This window comes from Ictidomys tridecemlineatus, chromosome 5 (assembly GCF_052094955.1).
Source record: "Ictidomys tridecemlineatus isolate mIctTri1 chromosome 5, mIctTri1.hap1, whole genome shotgun sequence".
Taxonomy (NCBI): Eukaryota; Metazoa; Chordata; class Mammalia; order Rodentia; family Sciuridae; genus Ictidomys; species Ictidomys tridecemlineatus.
Genome location: NC_135481.1, coordinates 1,495,024 through 1,516,433, shown reverse-complemented (window position 1 = coordinate 1,516,433; position 21,410 = coordinate 1,495,024). Strand labels below are relative to the sequence as shown.

Here is a 21,410-nt window from a genome sequence, read left to right as displayed (position 1 = left end):
GGTTACAAGTAACCACATATGAGAACAATTATCGGACACAGTCCATGTGAACAAAGATTGGACACAGACTGAAATAAACTCCTTTTCTTTCTTGTAGGGGTTTTGCTATCATTTAGAAGTAGACCATTCGACAAATGAGAGTTTTCTCAATTGCAAGATGTATCATTTGGATCAATTGCAAATATGCATTTCATTCACAATAAAAGAGTAAAACTTTCTAAAACTGTGACAAATAACTTCTATAATCTTGATTTTTTTAAAACAATATTGTGGATTAAGGGCTGGGGAAGTGGCTCAGTGGTAAAGTACTTGCCTAGCATGTGTCAGACCCTGAGTTCAATCTCCAGCACCTCCAAAAAACAAAACAAAACAAAAACTCAGGATGCTCTCCCATTGAAATATATTCCAAGACCTTTTCTATTTTTTTTATGTTGAGACAGGGTTTAACTTCCCCAGAATGGCCTTAAACTTGTGATCCTCCTATCTTAGTCTCTAAAGTTGTTGAAATTACAGACATGTACCAAATGCTCAGGTAACTTAGCATTTTTATCTCAAAATTATTGAAAATGATCATTACAGTAATGTAGATATTTATCTTTTATTACTCCTATGGCTTCCTGAGACGGGGAAAAAAGAGACATATTATTTATTATTATACATAATATTAATAAAGGTATTCTAATATTCTTTCAATGAGATCAAACTCTCATGAACCATACCACATTTTAACTCATCTTACCCATGACATTCCCCCATTCTACCATTATCTCTTTTAATCAGAAGCATTTGTGATTGGGCATTTCTTGAGAAGGTTGTGCTACTCTCTGAAATTCTTTCCAACTCCTGACATTGCCTCTGGAAGTTTTGAGGTGACAGTATCACCAGAAGATTATAATAGAAGAAGGGTGTGTGTGTGTGTGTGTGCATGAATGAAGTATCAATTGAATATTTCACTCTTCGCTGTGAATGACCATTTCTCATGGTTCTATGAATTATGAAGTCTCACCTGCAATACTTATTATCTATTAAGAAAACATTCTAAAATATGCTTTAATATAAGTTGACCAACTCTATTCACCTTCCACCTGAGATTAAAGACAGAGTTATTAGAGAACTACTAGAATTTTCTATTTAAATATAGTATATATCATGTCCAACCAGAGAAATGAAGAGTTGTGCTCCATTAGTATAAAACATAAAATTAATTAAATAAAAAAGAAGAAAAAACTACTGGAGGAGGTGGACACTGTAGAGAGAAGGGTCATATTCTGGAAAAGAAAGTCACCCAGGGAGAGCACTTGTGGTTTATATCTTGTCCCAAGTTCCTCCTACTTCTCTCCCTTTCTCTCTACTTCTCGGCTGCCATGAATGAACTTCTTTCCTTTGACAAACACTTGCTATCACGTTCTGCCTCATCTCAAGCCCAGAACAATAGAACTGGTCAACCATGTATGAAACATCTGAAATCATGAACCAAAATAAACTTCTTTCTCTACATCATTCATACCAGGAAACTTAGTATGAATGATAGCAATGTAGTGCTGATTTAATACAGTCATCAACAAAGTTAGAGAGAGCATTCACAGGATCCTTGTGGAGGATCCTCCTACTATTTTTCAGGAAATTAAGGCATTCTTTAGATTTGAACTAGTATGGAACTTAAATAAGGCAGAAAATATGGCCCTATTCTATTAAATAATAACTGTTATTCTGTTCTGGTAGTGCTGAGATGGGGGATTCTGAAAACAGAAACGTCTATAAAATACAAGAGTTCTTTCAGTAGTCTGACAAGAATTCCTCTGAATTTAGGGAAATAATTCCTCAAGATTTCTGTCATTACTCAGATGTTTATTCAGAAATACTGGACAATTTAAGACTGAAAAATCAGATTTGCATTGGACAGAATGCTCCAGATATTTGAAAAAATTATAAAAGATGATACCATTCGAATGCATCCTATCAACCTATATATTATGTTTTTCAACAACAGAAATCAGTGCCTGAAGCAAGGAGCCAATGACCAAGCAGCTGCATGAAGCCAGGCCTTTAGAGAAAAGGAAGATATGAAAAAGAAAGAAAACCTATTGAAGAAGACAAGCATATGCTAGGTAAAAATCAGGGAACTTACTGTAAGAACAATTATTGTCCAAAGTAATAGTGGCAAACATCCAGTTGAATGTCTACTCCCCAGATGTTAGGGAAAAAAGAAGGGGTAGATGAAAACTGAGGATTAATGTTACAAAATTCTACAATAATGAGGAGGCCCTAGGAGTATTACAGATTTTACTCAGCTGATTGAAATATCCCCACAGGAGCTCATGGTACAGTACAGTAGGAAATAAACAGCTTCCTGCCTTTTGACACAGGTGCTACTTATTCACTATTAATTACTAAAACAGGAAGGAAAAAGCTAAGATCTCTAATATGTTCATAAGTATATCAGTAGAAGCTCAATATAGATATTTTTTCTAGCCATTGGAATATCAGCTGTGAGATATGACTTTAAAACACAATTTCCTATAAATGCCAAAGTGATCAGCATACCTCTCAGGCTATAAACTTTTGTGCAAACTAAATGCCCATGTAAACTTCTCTCCACAAAAACTGAATATACATGATTTCCTGAAGCAATGTGAAGAGTTACAGATGACATTTCTGGGAGAGAAACAATATCTTCAAGAAAAGCTTCCACTAAAAGTCTGTAAAAAGTGAAACCTAACGGCTAGGCATGTCATGAAGGACTAAGCACATATAGCCTTACATGGATTGAAATAAAAACAGAGTATACATTTCTAATTTAAAACTCTAAAGGAGGAAGCTGAAAAGGACAACCAGATCTTGCTCAATTAAATTTAAATCCAATTTAATTTGACCCTATGAATCACCTTAGAACATACCAATCCTTCCAATTAACGATGTGATTATGTGATTTTGATGAGTACAGACTTGTTCATGGCTTGCAGGCTGTAAATGATATTTTTTAGGACAACCACTCAGAATTATCTAGCTCCTACATGTCACTGATTAATGTTACAAAATCCTACAATAATGAATTTAAAAGATGAATTTAAAATGAATTTAAAAGATGCCTTTTTATGCACACCCCTGGGAACCTCCTCAATTCTGTTTTGTTTTTGAATGGCAGCATCTGATACATAGGCAGGGTAGGAGTACTGTAGTAAATTGCTCCCTTAGGGACTTAAAATATTTCATACTTGATTTCCAGAATCTGAGGCAAGGGATTAAATCCTAGAAATTTGTGGATTATTTGTTGATGGCTAGTTCTACCTATGAATTATGCTTAAGTAACACTATTAACACTCTTAAATACTTGGCCTATCATGGATAAAAAGTATTTCTAGGAAAGACTCAAGTATGTAAACAAAGAACTGTGCTTCTATTCTTAACTATCAAAAAGCAAGAGGGACTTATTACCAACAATAAACTATAAACAAATGTAGGGAATAGCAGATTTCTGTTGAGCATGGGTACCAAATTGTGGCCTTAACCTGGGCATGGCAGAGCACACCTGTAATCTCAGCAAATTGGGAGGGTAAGACAGGAGGATTGCAAGTTTAAAGCTACCCTGAGCAATTTACTAAGATCCTAAGCAACTTAGGAAATTCCTGTCTCAAAATAAAAGATAAAAGGGATAAAGATGTGGCTTAGTGGTTAAGTGCCATTGGCTTCAATCCCCCCCACCATAGAAAAAAAATAACTAAAAACTTTTTTGGGGGCCTTATAATCAAGCCTGTGAATGAAACACTGAAAAGAACAAAATGTTGAAACTAACTCTTACCACAACTTGAACGTAAACTATTGACCTAAAACTAGGCCATGGGAATAATTACTCTTTTCACAAGAACATAACCCAGATATAGTCCCTAACCAAACCTAAGTTAAAGGAATCAAGAATAAAATGTTTGAAAGTTTTGCCTAACAATCACAGATACAAGGATGGATATTTCTGGACCTGGGATGAATATGTATGTTGATACCAACTTCGGGTCCACTGAGTCAAAATGCTCCTCTCTTTTGAGAAAAAAGAAAATGTTCATATGATCAATGGCTAAATGCCACATAATTTCTGGAATGGATTCAGAACAAAATTAGCACCACATTAAAATTTTAAAAGAAACACCTGGTTTGCTACATGCTGGACATTGGGAATGAGAGTAAGATGGCTGGCACCAAATAGAATTCAGAGGTTACATGGGACCAACTTTTGGCTATGGCTTCCCCAGGATGGCTGAAGATGCACTATGGTGTATCAGTGGGAAAAGGAATACTGCATAAAGGCACTAAGTCACCTGGCTAATATCCCAAGTCTGTGCCACAAGTAGGGTTAGGGTTAGGGTTTTTAGTATGATCCCTGGTATCTATCTCAGGTTCTCTAAAATCAAATGGCATCAGAAATTCTCATAAGATCCAAGGTGAAACTTTGCTATCATAAAATCTATATGTATATTCCTGATAATTCAGGAACTGACTTTCTGAAACTGCAAAATAGCACAGGAGGTGAACATGACCTTGATTGGGAGAATATATGCTTGCAATATTTACTGATGTTTCTAATAGGTCTTATATACAGAGGGTTATTGTTATACTATAGAATTTATTGTTGCTGAGGAATAATGCCTCGACTACAAGACCATCTTTTAAGTCATGATATCCCAGAAAGGAGGCAAGGAAGACATGGTAGTATAAAACTTCAAAACAAGTTAACTTGGCTCAGGCAAGAAAAGAAATTTAAAATGCTTCTTTCTTAATTAGGCCAGTTTGCTCCATTTTATAGGTGCTTTTTACCACGAAGTCTCTGCCCAACAGGAAGTAGTCAAGATTTCTGTCCACTTAAGAATATGTATTGGAAAAAACTGACGGTGGGAAACTAAACGTGATCATAAGCTCCCCACGTACTATCTAGATCTAATTCTTCAGAAGTTTCTCTTTGTTTCTGTGTGATATATATTTTATAGATTAACTATACACTAAAGTTATCTAGAAGTGAACAAAATCTCCCTTCCCAGCACTTAGGGGTCACAAGTTACACATAAACGGAAAAGGTTATACCTAGAAGAGTCCTTGCAAAAATGCTGACCAAAACTAAAACTAGACACAGGCTGCAATGCACAACACAAATGCTTTTTATTATTTAAGTCTTCTGTAGATCTAAGTGAATAAGGAAAGATACATACAGCCCATTCTTCAGAAGCAGCTACTTTCTGAAACACTGGATAATGGCCCCTGGACACCAGGACCCACATACCTTCCCCTGAAAAACCATATAAAAAATTCTCTCTTAGGGAAAAGGAAAGATGGTCACTAATGGTAAGACTCAATTATTTTCACAAAGCTGTTTCTTCATTACTTGGCTGCTAGCTTCATTGATTCTACTGGACAACAGTGAACTGAGCTCATGAGGTTACACTACTTTAACCAATAATAGGCAGAATATACATTTTTTATAGGGCTACATGGACCACTCACCAACATGTACAACATTGTGGACTTAAAACACTTCAAAATTTAATCATATCTTGTCTGTTCTCAAACAACAATGAAATTACACTAGAAATAAAATTAAAAAGTGGAAATTACCAAAATACATGATGATTAAATAACCAACTTTAAATACTATATTAATCATTAAGAAAATTCAGCTAGCTGGGCATGGTGGTTCACACCTGTAATCCCAGCACTTCAGGAGATTGAAGTAGGAGGATCACAAGTTCAAAGGCAGTGTCAGCATCTTAGTGAAGCTACTTTGTGATACCCTGTCTCAAAATTTAAAAAATTAAGCTGGGTGTGGTGGTATACGCCCTATAATTCTAGTGGCTTAAGAGGCTGGGGTAGGAGGATCCCGAGTTCAAAGCCAGTCTCAACAATGGGAGGCACTAGGCAACTCAGTGAAACACTGTTTCTAATAAAATACAAAATAAGCTGGGGATGTGACTCAGGAGTCAGTGCCCTGTAGTTCAATCCTCAGTTCCAAAATAAATAAATAGATAGATAGATAGATAGATAGATAGATAGATAGATAAAAATTTAAAAATGGGCTGGGGATTTGGCTTAGTGGTTAAGACCTTCTGGGTTCAACTCTGGCATCAAAAAAAAAACTTTGAATTAAATGCCAAATTAAAGTAAAGCCTTATCAAAAATTTTGGAATATAAGAAAAGCAGAGCTTAGAGGAAAATGTATGGAAATGAATGCATGTCTCAGAAAATATGAAAGTTCTAAAATCAATCATCTGAATTTTTATCTTGGATCCCAGAAAAAATATGAGCAAATTAAATTCAATGTAGATAGAAAAAGACATAATATTGCAAAGATAATAAAGAAAGTAAACAGAATTTTTAAATGACTTAATAACTTAATAGTTTACAGAATATGAAGTATCCAATATTAGAAGGAAAATATAGCACCCCCCCAAAAATCACTGCAATTCAAAAAATATTAATTCAGGAAAATTTCATTTGCTTATTAAAGTAACAAACACTTGAATAATCTCCCTAAAATAATTAGGTACATAACTAGTGGCACATCCAAAATGTAAGAAAGTACATGTGATAAAGAAGAAATTCAAAACATATGCTGTCCTCTGAGACACAAGAGACAATCATGAGGGTTATGTGTGAATATCAAAGAATATGTAAGAGGACACGCAGGCACAGGTGAATATGTATGTGTGGTAATACTAAAATGTCCCCTCAAGACCTCCTCAGTGCTGTCTATCACTCATTGCTAGAGTTTACCTGGTATGCCTAATCCTGCTCACCTAATCTTTGTCATTTACCTGTGATCCCTTCTCTTGGGTCACTGGAAAAATTGCTGGAGATGCAGAGTGGGAGTTTTGTACTTTTTGTTTCTTCATTCTAGGTAACATAGTGCTTAATATAATAAGCTCTGGAAAAAAATTGTGTTAAGTAAATCCTTTAGTAAAGGAGTTAATTATTTTTCACAAACATATTAAATAATTTTTAGAAAGAATTCTCAGAACTGACATATGCACATATAAGAAAATTATCATCAAGAAATGCTATTAAATATTCATTAATTATTAACTCTATAATTATTACCAGTAATATTAATTAATTTTCAAATAGTAGTCTAGAGTATTCAATATCAATGAGGGAAAAACCCCTCAAAATTCACAAACATAATTTCTAGTTGGTTCAGAGACTAAGATGTAAATTTAAAAACTATACAATGTAGCACTTAGTATGTGATTTTGCAAAATTCATGACTTTGTGGTAGCACAATAATTACTACACTAAAACCAGGAAGAATTAATCAAATAAGAGAACAATTATCTAACATAGTCAATATGAGCAAAGATTGGATACAGATTAAAGAAAACTCAAGATTCTCCAGTTTCTTTATTATAGGGTTTTTCCTGATATTTAGAATTGGATCATGAGACATAGTCACAGTTTTCTTTAACTGCAAGATGTATCATTTGTATCAAATGCAAAAATGCATTTCATTCTCAGTAAAAGAATAAACCATTTTTAAAACTGTAACATCATTTTATAACTTATATATTTTTTAGATTTTTTTCATTAATTCTTTCTTTCTTTTTTCCCCCATAATACAGGAAATTGAACTCAAGGTGCTCTACCACTGAATTATATTCCTTTTCTTTCATTTATGCTGAGACAGAATTTCACTTGTCCAAGATGGTCTTAAACTAGTGATCCTCCTTTCTTAGTCTCTCAATTTGCTGAAATTACAGATATGCACCACAATACCCAGGTAACTTAGCATTTTTATCTGAAATTTATTGAAAACAATCATTTTGAGTCTGCAGTAATGTAGATATTTATATTGTATCACTACTATGGTTACCTGAGATGGAAAAAACATACATTTATTATATTATTATACACAATATTAACAAAGGTATTCTAATATCCTTTCATTCAGAGGAAACTCTCATGAAGCATATTTTAAGTCATCTTACACATGATATTCCTAATCTTACCATTATCTCTGTTAATCAGAAGCATTTGTGATTGTGCATTTCTTGAGAGGCCTGTGCTACTCTCTGCGAAATACTATCCAATCTACTGATACCACTTCTGGAAGTTTTGATATAACAGTATCGCCAGAAGGTAACAATAGAAGAGGGGTGTGTGCATGTGTGTAGTCATTAGTTAAAAATGTTTTATAATTTATTTTTTAATAAACAAGATTTTTAGACAAATTCACGTGTGTGCACTTGTGCACAATCACAGTACATAATGAGCCTTCTAGCCAACAGGGTTTCTACACTGTTGATATAAAAATGTACCTTCATTAGAAAGAAGTGTATGCTGTAGGATCAATGGAATACTTCTCTCATGGTTCTATGAGAAATACATTTCTCATGGTTTTGATTTATGAAGTCTCACCTGCCATATTTATATCTATTATTGAGAAAAAATTTTAAAATATGGTTTCATACAAGTTGACCAAGTCTATTTACCATCCACCTGGGTTTAAAGGCAATGTTATTAGTTAACAAATAGAATTTCCTGCCAAAATGTAGTGAATGCTAAAAATTTTACATTACCTTCACATCCATTTTGAATACATATCTAACCTGGTCATACCAGAAATGTAGTTTAGTCATCCATGAAACAGTTTGTAGTTATCTTCCTCCTCCACTACAGAGCTTAGAGAGGGAAAACAACTACAAACAGTTTTATGGATAAATAAACAGAATTTTTATTTAAGCTTATAGTAATGTAGGTATTTATCTTGCATCACTCCATACAACTACTTCCTGGTAACCAATTCCAAGGGGACAGGTAGATGTTTCAGTTTACTGGTCTGCTGGCTCCCATTCCCCACATGGATGGTGAGATACCACAGTGACACCTTCTCATACATAGTGTGATTCCACATAAAATGTGCTTGTTTGCTGGAAATTATCAAGTACAACTCTCCCTGAGAAACCTGCTCAAGTAATATCTTGTACCACAATGAAGACTATAGCTCACCTGTATCTCCTATTTCTCTGTTTTCTCACTGCTCCTGTTTTGTGGGTTTTGTCTCACTTCTTGATTTCCCATAAACTCTGAGGTGCATGTTGCCCTCTTCTCACTGGGAGCTAGCAATAAATAAATATATAATGTTATCCCTGCTGTAATTCACATTACAACAACTTTAACAATAATTGGTTTTCCAGTTAAGGCTCCTCTAGATAGTGTTTCTCTTGGCAGGAATAAAGTGAACGCAGTTTATACCAAAGCCAAAAGGGTATCTCTCATGTTAAGTAAGATTCTTCCATAAATGAAACTTAACAGGGGTGAGATGTTGTGGCATGAGGTAATCCACCAAAATAAACATCTCATCATTTTGATTAGCTTTTACATCACTGTGACCAAAAGATGTGTCAAGAACAATTAGAAGAGGAAAGGTTTATTTTGGTTCATGGTTTCAGAGGTTTAGTGCACAACTGGCTAATTCCATAGCTTAAGACACAAAGTGAGGCTGAACATCATGGTGAAAGTGTGTGGCAGAAGAAAGCTCCATGTTTTAAACTGTAGATTTTAAAAGAGCCCATCATTACTCAAGGGTGAAAAATGACCTTGAAATGGTAAGAAAATTTGTTGAATAACAAATGCTCAGAAAACACCACTTAAGTATCTGCTGTCCTGATCTCATAATTTAGGAATGTGGTAGGGGTCAAATGTGTCTTTCCCTCCATGTCTTCCAGCCACAACAGCTAGTTTTCTCACTGTGGCTATTAATGCAGTGTGGAGAATATGACCCATGATTACAGGTCCTAAAATCAATCCTTGACTCTGTGGATGTCCATATAGTACCGGGTGCAGTCATTTGGTTCTGAAGAATTTGAAGACTTGGTTCCTGAATAAAATCCTTGTGCTGCCTAGCAGAGAGCTATGGCTGTGCACCCGGAACTGTATGGTAAGTGGGGAGTCCTTCCTTCTCTAGAACTCTTTGTTTACTCAGCACATGGGCAGACTCCTCATTTTTCCTGTGCTAATCTCCTAAATCAGTATATGCAGGATTGTAACCATTTTTTTCTGTGTGATTTTTACTAGAATTTTTCCATCTGTGCATAACACATGTGTATTACTCACATGCCTTCACTTTTCTAATACTTGATGTCAAAAGTTCATTTCCAGGTCAGTGTAAGAAACACTGACTTAAAATACAATGTTTGCAATCACTATTTTTACATCATACTTGGATATTTGTGGGACCTTGCATCAGGCTTAGTAAACAGAGGGAATTAACAGCCACCATTCACAACTTGGGGCAGTGGAAACTAGAGTTTTGGTGAACCACCTGAGAGAATCCACTATGGTACATCACAAAATGGCTTTAGTCAGAGGAATACTTCTCCTCCGCAGAACAATGGTGGAAATCCCACAACCACAATTCCTGCACTCACAGCCAAGAAGATCTTCAGTATCATCAAAATAATTCTGTAGAGGGGAGCATGTACATGGTGACCCACAGCAACCACATAACACTCCACAGCCTGTATCCTGAACTACTGCACACAACAGAAACACACAGCCACAACATAAGCAATCAGCTACAGGCCCCTGAGCTAATATGCCAGAAGCTGCTAGTAGCAGGTTCTTAGGAATTAGGGAATTGATTCTTGTATCCCTGCAACTCAGGAGAGATACACAGCCAAAGATTGATGGACATTTGCTAAATGCTGAAACCCTAATGAACTCCAAATAAAGATTTGATGACATTTTTCCTCTCAGCATGCTTTAATATAAATAACTCTATATTGAAATTTAGTCCTATAAATAATTCTTTAATCTGAATGAAAGTTGTTATCCTACAGGCCAACTTTGTACCTTCAACCCATTTGAATGTATTTAATCCAGTATTTTAAAGCATTAACTGGACTAAAGCTTCCACTTTGTTTTCCTAGTTTTAGTTTATACTTCCTGCTCTTACCACTATTTACTCTCTTGCATTACCTGCTACTACCTAAAATACCTACCATTCATCCATTTCTCCTTTCTATTATGGTGTGAATTATTCTTTTCTATCATTTACTTCCTTCCTTCCTTTCTTTTTTCCCTAACCCAACTCCTCTATTAGTTTATACTTAAGATTATAGTTTACTAAATTTAACAACTAATTTTTTTACCTATTCCAGAACTGTACTATATAAGTTTATCCTGGAATTGAGGAATCAAAAAATAACTGCAACAAGTTTTTGTTTCCTGTAAGGTTAAACAAATGAGGCTTGGGTCTGAAGAGAGTATACTAAGTAAGGCTCAGTGGCATTTCTTAAAGTGATGTTAATTCTGGGATCAGCAGAGGTCCTTGTTGACAAAAATATCATTATGTGGATATTCACCCAACCCAGGAAGCTAACAAAGCAGTCGTTCACTTAAAAGAAGTGAGAACAGTACTGATACATGAGTATACATTCAAATATGAAAAAGCAAGGGAACAATCATCCCACACAGACTATAATGCTTCAACAATAGAACTGACACTACAATGAAGGAAATGTCAGAGAAGAATTTAGAAAGTTAAGTTGTTCCATGAGCTAAAAGAAGATGTAAGGAGTGAAATTAGGAAATACAGCAAGTTAAAGATCAATTCAATAAAGAGATACAGATTCAGAAAAATCCCAAGCAAAAACTGGGATCCTCAAATGGGGAACCCACTCAGAGAGTCCACTATTTCCAGTGACTCATAAATTGGGATGGGGGATGAAGATATAATGGAACATATACTGGTAATGGTCCCAAAGTTATTAGAGACCCAGCAGAAGCAGGCTGAGGGGGCTGATCCAGATCTGCTCTCTGCTCCAGAGATATTTATGTACCACCATGAGGCTCTATATCCCTTTGGAAATAGCTGAATTAGGGTACACAAGGTCAGAAAAAGAACAAAACAAAGTCTAATATCATGGCTACTCTGCCTGTGGGGCACTGGAGCAGATGGGATAATGCTGAACGGTAAAGAATTGTTAAAATTGGCTTAAGTAACTGCTCACCCTGCTCCATGTCAGTGACTTAACACTAGGTGAAAATGTGGGGTTACTACTGGTATTATAGTTCAGAAATGAGGTCTTCTTCATATTTTTTGTGTTAAAAAAGCAAGACATTGCAGAGTGAAATTATTAGATTATGAGGTATAAACTCTGATATGTATTATTTTGGCAGCAAACTCTAGGCAGGTAAGATGTGAGTGCAGGAAGCTGGTCACTGTGGGTGTACCTTGGGGGCATACATTTTGTCCCTGATACAAGGAGCTCTCTCTCTCTCTGCTTCCTTATTGCCATGTTTGAGCTGCTTCCCTCTGACATGCCCTTTAGCCATGGGACTCACCTTGGGGCTAGAGTTATGGAATTAGCTTGCTATGGACTAAAACTCTGAAATCAAGAGCTACAATAAACTTTTCTTCTTTTACATTTTTCTAGTCAGGACTCTAAGTCACATTAACAACATTTAACCAAAATTTCTAGTTGGGCTGCTCTTTGCCACTCACAATACATGACTAAAATCATGTGACATCCCTATGTCTAATGGCACTGGGCCTTTGTGGAAAAAGTGAATAGCTATTTTTAGGGACAAGGTGTGAATTATGCTCTTTCTGTGCAGCCTTGCCCAGGACCTGACACTATGACTTTCACTGCTAGAATGAAAAACACATCTATCCATCCTTATATGGTACCCTGGACTTAATATTTTCCCCTGTAGTAAGGAAAGCCCTCTAAGATGCAGCACAACTAATCACAGATCTAGAGGAAATAGGAAGATTATAGCAGAATGAGTTCATGGAATGCAGGAAAAACTGGAAGAATTATCTAACCTTGGAATGGAACCACCATTTGAGCTAGCTATCCCACTCCTAGGTCTATCCCCAAAGGACTTAAAATAAACATATTATACTAATGCAGCCACATTAATATTTATAGCAGCTCAATTTACAATAGTTAAACTGTTGAACCAACCTAGATGCCTTTCAATAGACAAATGGATAAAGAAACTGTGGTATATATACACAATGAAATATTACTCAGCATTAAAAGAGATTAAATTTATGGCATATTCAGGTAAATGGGTGGAGTTGGAGAACATCATGCTAATTAAGCGAATTAAGCCAATTCCAAAATACCAAAGGCCAAATGTTCTCTCTGATAAGTGGATACTGACCCGTAATGGGAGGGGCATGGGAAAAATGGAGGAACTCTGACTGAGCAAAGGGAAGGGAGGGATGGGAAAGGAAAATGGGGGCAGGAAAGATGGTGGAATGAGATGGTCATCATTACCTTAGGTACCTGTTTGGCTACAATATGGTGTGATTCTACATTGTGTACAACCAGAGAAATGAAAAGCTATGCTGCAATTGTGTACAATGAATCAAAAATGCATTCTGCTGTCATATATACCTAAGTAGAATAAAAAAAGGAAGGACCTCTTTGAGTCTCTCATAAACATCTATGGTTCAGAATAATAGCAAAGGAAGTGAATGAAACAGACAAATTTTAATGTTACCCTGGTACATTTATGGAAGCAATTGCCAAAGAAAAGAGGTTCTTATCAATAAGGAATAAAAAGAATGTCAGAAAAGTAGAATAAATTCCCACTCTAAAATGGCACAGAAACAAGGCTTTCCCATTGGGAGATATAGTGAAAGAAAAGTTCTTGACTTCCCCTAAAGAGTATGAACCTTTGCATGTGGAATGACCAGAGAGATTAAGATTCAGGGATCTAAGCCAGGTCTCTGAACAGAAGGCCATATATAGAACTTGCAATACATCACTCTTCAAAAAATATTCAGTGAGTAACAGCATTGGTAGCTAAGTGACATTCATATATGTAATCCTGACAATTTCTCAGGCACATTAACTGCTATTGATGTTTATGGGGCAGGGGTGGAAACGAGGTTCTGAGTTGTAAAATTGACCCTGTGGTTTGGACACCTGCCTCCCCCCAACCTATCCCATTTTTCAGAGCTCCCATTCTTGACTATGTTATTGGTGTTGATATCTTGTGGGGCAAGTGCCTACAAACTATTTAGGAGAGTTCTGTTTGTATTACTGGGAGATGAAGCATTTGTCGGCTGTAAAGCCAATATTAAGATGGCATGCAAAACACCCTCATGATTGTGCCTGCATCCAAATTCTTGCCACCAAACAATAACAGCTCCCCAAAATGGACATCAAGAGATAAGAGACCATATGCTAAAAATTGGCTAAAGTAATCATAGTTCACTCAACTCAAGTCTTTTTAACTCCCCTCTAAGGCAAATAAGAAAGAGTGACGAAACTTAACATATAACAATGAATTACATGGAAATAAATAAGAGAATCCTTCAACTATATGTATTCATTTCCAACAAGGTCACCATTCTCAAAGAGATCCACACTCAGCTGCAGCACATCATTTATGTACTAGATCCTGCTGTGCCTTCTTTAGCCTAGACACAGCCTCGTAGAGTCCGGATCTGGTTGCCTTCAGGTGGGAATGCCGGCAAATAAGAATTGCAAATAGTATAGATGGTAACGCTCATGAATATGATAGGTTAATTATTTGCACAAAGAGCTGAACCATGTTTAGAGGACATAGAATGTAGCTGCTTAAAAGGCAATGTGAATGATTAATGACAGGTCTCTGTGGGGAAAAGACCTATGGGAAAACATCTGGTGTTGTGTCCAAATCAAAGTGGTCACAATATACCATGTGACTGCCTATTGCTTCTCTAATTTCCATAAAATAATGAGGCTGACCAACTAATGGGAAAAGACAAAATGGCTGGGGGGGGTGTCCCAGCAGAAGAAATTGCTATTTGGCTACATTGTATATTAAAGAATAAAGATCAAAAGACAACATGGGGCTGAGCACAGTGGCATATGCCTGTAATCCCAGCAGTTCAATAGGCTGAGGCAAGGATCCCGAGATCAATACCAGTCTCAACAATACAAAATAGGGCTGGGGATGTGGCTCACTAGTCAAGTTCCCCTGAGTTCAATCCCAGTAACCTTCCTCAGAAAACGACAATGTGCAAAGCTGTGATACACTGGACACTGCTCCAAAATGTCTGATATTCTTGCTGCGTGACAAAACTGTCTTGCCTGCTTTTAGCAGTACCCACGACAAATGTATGCCACCAAGGGGCATATTAAATGAGTCATGTCTCTCTTCAAGGTCAGCAGGTAATTTACCTTGGCCCCATCTCTTTATCTGATTGGGCCAACTATGCATTGACTTGTGTGGAAACAGTTACAGTGTTAATTTAAACCATTCACAACAACTACAAAAAAGAAAGCAAATCCAAATGAAACTACCAAAGAACTGATCCATATATGGGTCACCACAGGTAAGTGAATGTGAACATGGAACTCATTTCACGGGTGAGTATATATAGCAGTGGGCTCAAGACCAGAACACATTATGGATTTCCTACCTGTCACAATCCAACAGAAGCTGTATTAATTGAAACAATTAATTAAAACAATGATTGTTGCTTGATACGAGCCTTAAGAGCTGAGAGTAACTCTATGCAGGTTAGTTGTCTACCTCAGGAACTGAGTCCACTAAATAAGAAACCCAAACAACAGAAGCCTTTAGCTGTTTTTGTGCTATCACATCATGGATGTCAGTGTTAAAGTTACAGATAAAGGGCAGTACCACTGAATATTTTCTTAAACCAACCATGGGCATGAGAAACAATTTATGGTTTCTAAAGACAAATGACATCTTGGAGAAAAGAAGCAATAGTTGGGCATGGACTGTACAAGTAAGATCCTGGTAAATTGCCTTAGTGTCCATATGGGTGAAGAAAAATGTCAAGATTTACAAGTAAATCCTACTGTGTTGGAAACCTGACACAAGTACAGGTAATGTTATCCTTGGGTATTATGTTTTAGATATGAGGTAACCCAAAAACCTCACATGTGAGACAATGCCAGAATGGTTACAGATTAAAAAATTAGGTTATGAGAAGTTTAATCTAATTAGTGGATAACTCACTGATATGGATTAATTGTGTGGTAAAGGCAGGCAAGCAGGGTATCTGGAGGAAGTAGGTCCTGGAGGGGTGGATGTCATTGGGGTTTATATTTTCCCTGGTGATAAGCAGAGCTCTATCTTTGCTTCCTGGTTCCTATGTTCTGACCTACTTTCCTCTGCATTGCCCTTGTACCATGATGTTCTGCTTCACCTCAGGCTTAGAGTCAGAGAGTCCATCTATTCACTGAGACCTCTGAAAAGGTGAGCCCTAAATAAACTTTTCCTCTTTTATGTTGTTCCTGTTAGGTCTTTTGGTCAGAGCAACATTAAGATAACTAGAAACACTCTGTAATTGTAAATCAAAATAAAATTTTCCTTTTCTAAGCTGTCCTTTTCAGGTCTTTTGTTCACAACGATAACACACTGACTGAAACTGGTGTTAGAAGCTAAGAAAATCAGTATACCACAGTTATATATTCCAGAGGTGTCTTATTCTATACTCTTGAAGTGCAAACAGACAGATTGATATAGTACACTTGTCCAGGAAACCTACTGTGCAAGCTAATTTACTAGCACAAGATCATACATGAGATTGTATACTGCCTAATGGAGCTACTTTATCATTTTGGGTACCTATTAAACATTTGTAATATTCTCCATTGGTTATCAACAAGTAACCTATCCATTGAATGTTTAATAAAAGTTGCACACTATGCCCACTGAACTAACTATTTGATTTCCTCTGTATGCCCTGTGACTGCATTACAAGGACTATGTGTTTAGGAAAATCTACAACTGAGATGGAGTGGATTTAGATAAAACAGAACAGAACTAAAAACAAAATACCTCTCATGTTTAACCAAGAGTCTAAACAAATTAATGCTATCTTCACTACCTACAATGCTTGCTGATTGGTCCTTGCTCTTTATAATGCTATTGTTAAGATATGGATGCAATATGCTCCAAAGTCAAGAGCTTCATGGAAGACACAGGTTTGTATAGGAATAAAATATGGGACATTAAAGGGCTTCAGAGAAACCGAAGTGATGAAGTAATGGGTTAAATGCCTTAGAATACTTGGAGTGGATATAAGGACAACTATAAAGAATATGATAACGAAATAAATTTGAGAGGGGAAGCTGGCCATTTCCCTTATCTGATACTTTTGAAGAGGATCAAAACAGAGTAATTATGGTTGTGAAGTAAAGGAATGTACTAATAAAACATCTGAGAAGTCTTTCTGCTCAGTAAGCATGCAATCTATCCTATATATATTTCTCTCTGCTTGTAGTAGCAGTGCAACTCTGCACTGTATACCAGCCTGTCTCCACTGAGGAGTGGGTAATAAAATGTCATCCAGGTCTGTTTTTGGCATTTCTAAACTATTCACTGAGGCATTTACAGGACCAAAGAGGGTTCAACCAAAATATCAAAGAAAGGCCCGGAGACCAAGCAATGTGTGACAGGATTAAGGCAATAAGTGAACCTGTTAGAGTGAAGCTGAAGCTAAAGCTGCAAAGCAGACCCCAAGAAGTTAAAGATGCCAGGAACATGTTATACCTAGTGAAAATACTGCAGACAGTGAGTAGAGCCAGCCCATAACAAAAGTCATGTTGGCTGTAGCCACAAAGGCAGTAAGGGCAGGGATACTACAGTTCTTTGGGAATACAAACTTCATCACCACAAACCTTGGATACCAGATGTGGAGCTAAGGACTTAATATTTTCCCTGCTAAATTTTCATGTTGCTTTTGTCCCATCACTTCTTTCTAAGCTCCTATAAAAATTATCACTTTTGGAATGGAAATGTTACACTTTGTAATTGCATAATGAGTATACATAATTTCTTTTGATTTTTACAAGGGCTTACAGCTAAGCATTTGTTGTGTCCCAGAGAAGACTTTGAACAATGGTGGCACGTTGAAGACAATGGACATGCTTGTTAATGGCTGGAACTTTGAGTTGTGGGATTGAATAGCTTTTGAGGGCCAGAGGCAGAATGCTATTGTTTAGACTTAGAATGTCTCCCAAAAGTTCATGTGTTGCAAGCATTATCCTTACTGCACCAATGCCAAGAGATGTGACTTTGGTGAAGTGATCAGATCATTAAAGTTCTGATACATCAGAAGATTAATACATTGATTGCTTAAAAGACTTCTGGCAGGTAGTGGACACTATTATACAGGAGAGGCACATTCTGGAAAGAAAAATCACTCAGGGAGAGCCCTGGTGGACTATATCTTCTCACTAGTTCCTCCTACTCCTCTCCATTTCTCTATTTCTTGGCTGCCACAAATGGACTTCTTTCCTCTGGAAAACACTTGCTATCATATTCTGCCTCACCTCAAGCCCAGAACAATGGAACTGGTCAATCATGGATAAAACATTTGAAACCATGAGACAAAATAAACTTTTCCTTCTTCACAGCATTCATACCTGGAAGTTTGGTATGATTGGTAGCAATCAAGTGCTGACTAATACAGTCATCAACAAAGTCAGAGAGACCATTCGCAGGATCCTTGTGGAGGATCCTTTCACTAGCTTGCAGGTGGTTAAGGCATACCACAAAGTTGAGTCACTATGGGACCTAAATAAGGCAGAAGATAAGGCCCCATTAAATCATAACTGTTATTTCATTCTGTCAGGAATGAGATGGGAGATTCTGAAAACAGAAACATGTCTATAAAAATCAAGAGTACTTTCAACAGCCTGACAAGAACTCCTCTGAATTTAGGGGAAGAATTTATCAAGTCTTCTTTCATTATTCAGATGTCTATCTAGAAAGACATAACAATTTACATATGATAAATGAGACTTTCATACGATATAGTGCTCCAGATATTTGAAAAAAATTATAAAAGAAAGATGGTATCCTTTGAATGAGTTCCTACCAACCAATAGATATTATGTTTTTCAACAACTGAAACCAGTGCCTGAAGCAAGGAGCCAACCACCAAGCAGCTGCTTTGAGCCTGGCCTTTGGAGGAAAATGAAGATATAAAAGAGAAAGAAACCCCACCAAACAAGGCAAGTGTATCCCAAGTGTACTTACTATAAGAACAATTATTGTCCAAAGAAATAGTGAAAAATTTCCAGTTGAAGGTTTACTCCTCAGATGTTAGGGAAGAAAGAAAGGGCAGATGAGCACTGAGGAGGCTCTTGGGCTCTTACAGATTTTACAGATTTCCCCACTGGAGCCCCTGGTACAGTTGACATTATAAAATAAATGAGTTCCTGTCCTTAGACACAGGTGCTGCTTGTTCACTATTAATGACTAAAACAGGGAGGAAAGAGCTATGATTTCAACTATGTTCACAGGGGTTATCAGTTGAAGATCAAGATTTTGTTCCAGTCATTGGATATGAGCTCTGAGCTGTGATTTTAAAACACAACTTCCTATATATTCCAAGGTGATCAACATACCTCCTAGTCTGTGCTAACTAAATTCCCAAGTAAACTTCTTTCCAGGATAACTGGATATACATGTTTCCCTGAAGCAATCTTAAGAGTTATAGATGACACTTCTGGGGAAAAAATAAGATATTCAAGAACAACTGCCTCTCAGAATCTAAGAAAAGTGTATCCTAAAGTCTTGGTATGCCAAGAAGGACTAAGAACATATAGCCTATATGGTTTGAACTAAAAACAGAGCACACATCTTCAAATTTAAAATGATTTACTAAAAGAGGAAGCTCATTTTTTCAAGATGAAAAATCCTGAAAAAAAGATAAAAGGGAGATCACTGGAACCCCACGTTCCAATATTTCTTCAGTGTCACATGTAAAAAATAGCTGTCTAATTTTACGATATCACAAGTTAAGTAATTTCAGTATTTCCTTGGCTTCCCCAAATCACCAAAAGGTCAAGTTGAGATTAGTATATTTCTATTAGTAGTTTACAGCAAAAAGTTAGAAATAAATGCCTCTGTTTTAACACTATCCACAGAAAAGTCAGCTATTCCCTAAAACCCTCTTTCAACCGACTTTAGCTCCAGCCTTCAGCAGCTCACAGCCACAGTCTAAACCCCTTCCAATCCTCCTCTCTCTTTCTCCTTCTCCTTCATTCTTTCTTTCTTGCATCAGGCTTAGTATATCTTGTCAATTAAGGCAAAGTTTTTTTATCCTGTCTTTTCCCAAGCCTGTTGCTGTTACTGCTTGGATTCTGTGGCATAAAATTCCAAAATGTGATATGGCAAAGTCAAATTTCTCTGAGGAACCAGGAGAGTTGTGAATGATCACACTTCATACATTACCAGTTTTTGTTCTCAAAAAACTTCACAGTTCCTAACTGTGGGAAGCACAATGGTTTCTTCAGCAAATAAGTTGTAAGAGAGGAGAAAGAAGACCAAGGTGAAGGGGGGATCTTTAAAATACTATTAGTTGTATTTATGTTGTTAATTTTTTAAAAAGTTATTGACATTCAGAAATATTGAATAAAAGTTTTGCAGATCAAAAAAAAATAAAAAATAAAAAAAAATTAAAAGAGGAAGCTCAAAAGGGCAACCATCTGTTGTTCAAACAAATTTAAAGCACTATTTAATTTGACCTGACAGTCACCTTAGAATATGCCAATCCTCCCAATTAAAAATGTGATTATGTGAATTTGATGAGTACATATTTTTTTTCATGGCTTTCAGGCAATAAATGATATAGCCTGAAATTACCCAGAATTACCTAGCTCCTACACTTGATTAATGTTCCCAGATCCTATGAGTGGTTCATAGTACTCAATTTAAAAGATCCTTTTCTGCACACTCCTGGGAACAAACTCAGCTCTTATTTGCTTTTGAGTGGCAGCATCCTGATACATAGGAAGGGTACCAGTACTGCAGGAAAGTGCTCCTCAGGGACTTAAAAACTTTCCTACTTGATTTCCAGAATGTGTAGCAAGGAATTAAATCATCCAAAATTTACCCAAGGACTCCTAGAAATTTGTGGATTGTTTGTTGATGGCTAGTTCTACCTATGACTTATGTTTAAATAATACCCTTAATACTCTCAAACACACAGCCTGTTGTAGATAAAAAAGTATATCTTGGAAAGACTCAAATAAGTAAACAAAATTGTGCTTCTAGTCTTAACTCAAGAAGCCAGAGAGACTTATTGTAAACTATAAAAGAGCTATAATTTGTTTAAAGACCCTCATTATCTGTCAACAATTTTGAGGTTTTGTATGAATGGCAGTTTTCTGTTGAACATGGATATCAAATTTTGGCCTTAAGCTGGGCATGGTTTTGCACACCTATAATCCCAGCAAATTTGGGAGGTGTGCTGATAGGAGGATTGCAATTTTACAACCAGTTCAGCAATTTAGCAAGGCCCTAAGCAACTTAGCAGAGTCCTATCTGAAAATAAAAATAAAAAACGCTGTGGATGTGGCTCAGTAGTAAGTGTCCCTTGGTTCAATCACAAGTACAAAAAAAACAACAAAATTTCTTTTTGGCCTTATAGTTGAGCCTTTTAA

The 21,410-nt window shown here is 36.5% G+C and overlaps 1 protein-coding gene across 6 annotated transcripts in view; it reads right to left on the bottom strand.

Moving 5' to 3' along the window:
- Positions 1-21,410, bottom strand: part of LOC110597028 (uncharacterized) — a 251,601-nt gene that overhangs the window by 123,485 nt on the left and 106,706 nt on the right. For all 6 annotated transcript variants that reach the window (XR_013438620.1, XR_013438622.1, XR_013438621.1 and 3 more), the window contains exons 13-14: positions 8,983-9,092; positions 6,795-6,904 (exon numbers count right to left, since the gene is read on the bottom strand). The gene's annotated coding sequence lies outside the window, so the exon portion shown is untranslated. The remainder of the gene's footprint in view (positions 1-6,794; positions 6,905-8,982; positions 9,093-21,410) is intronic.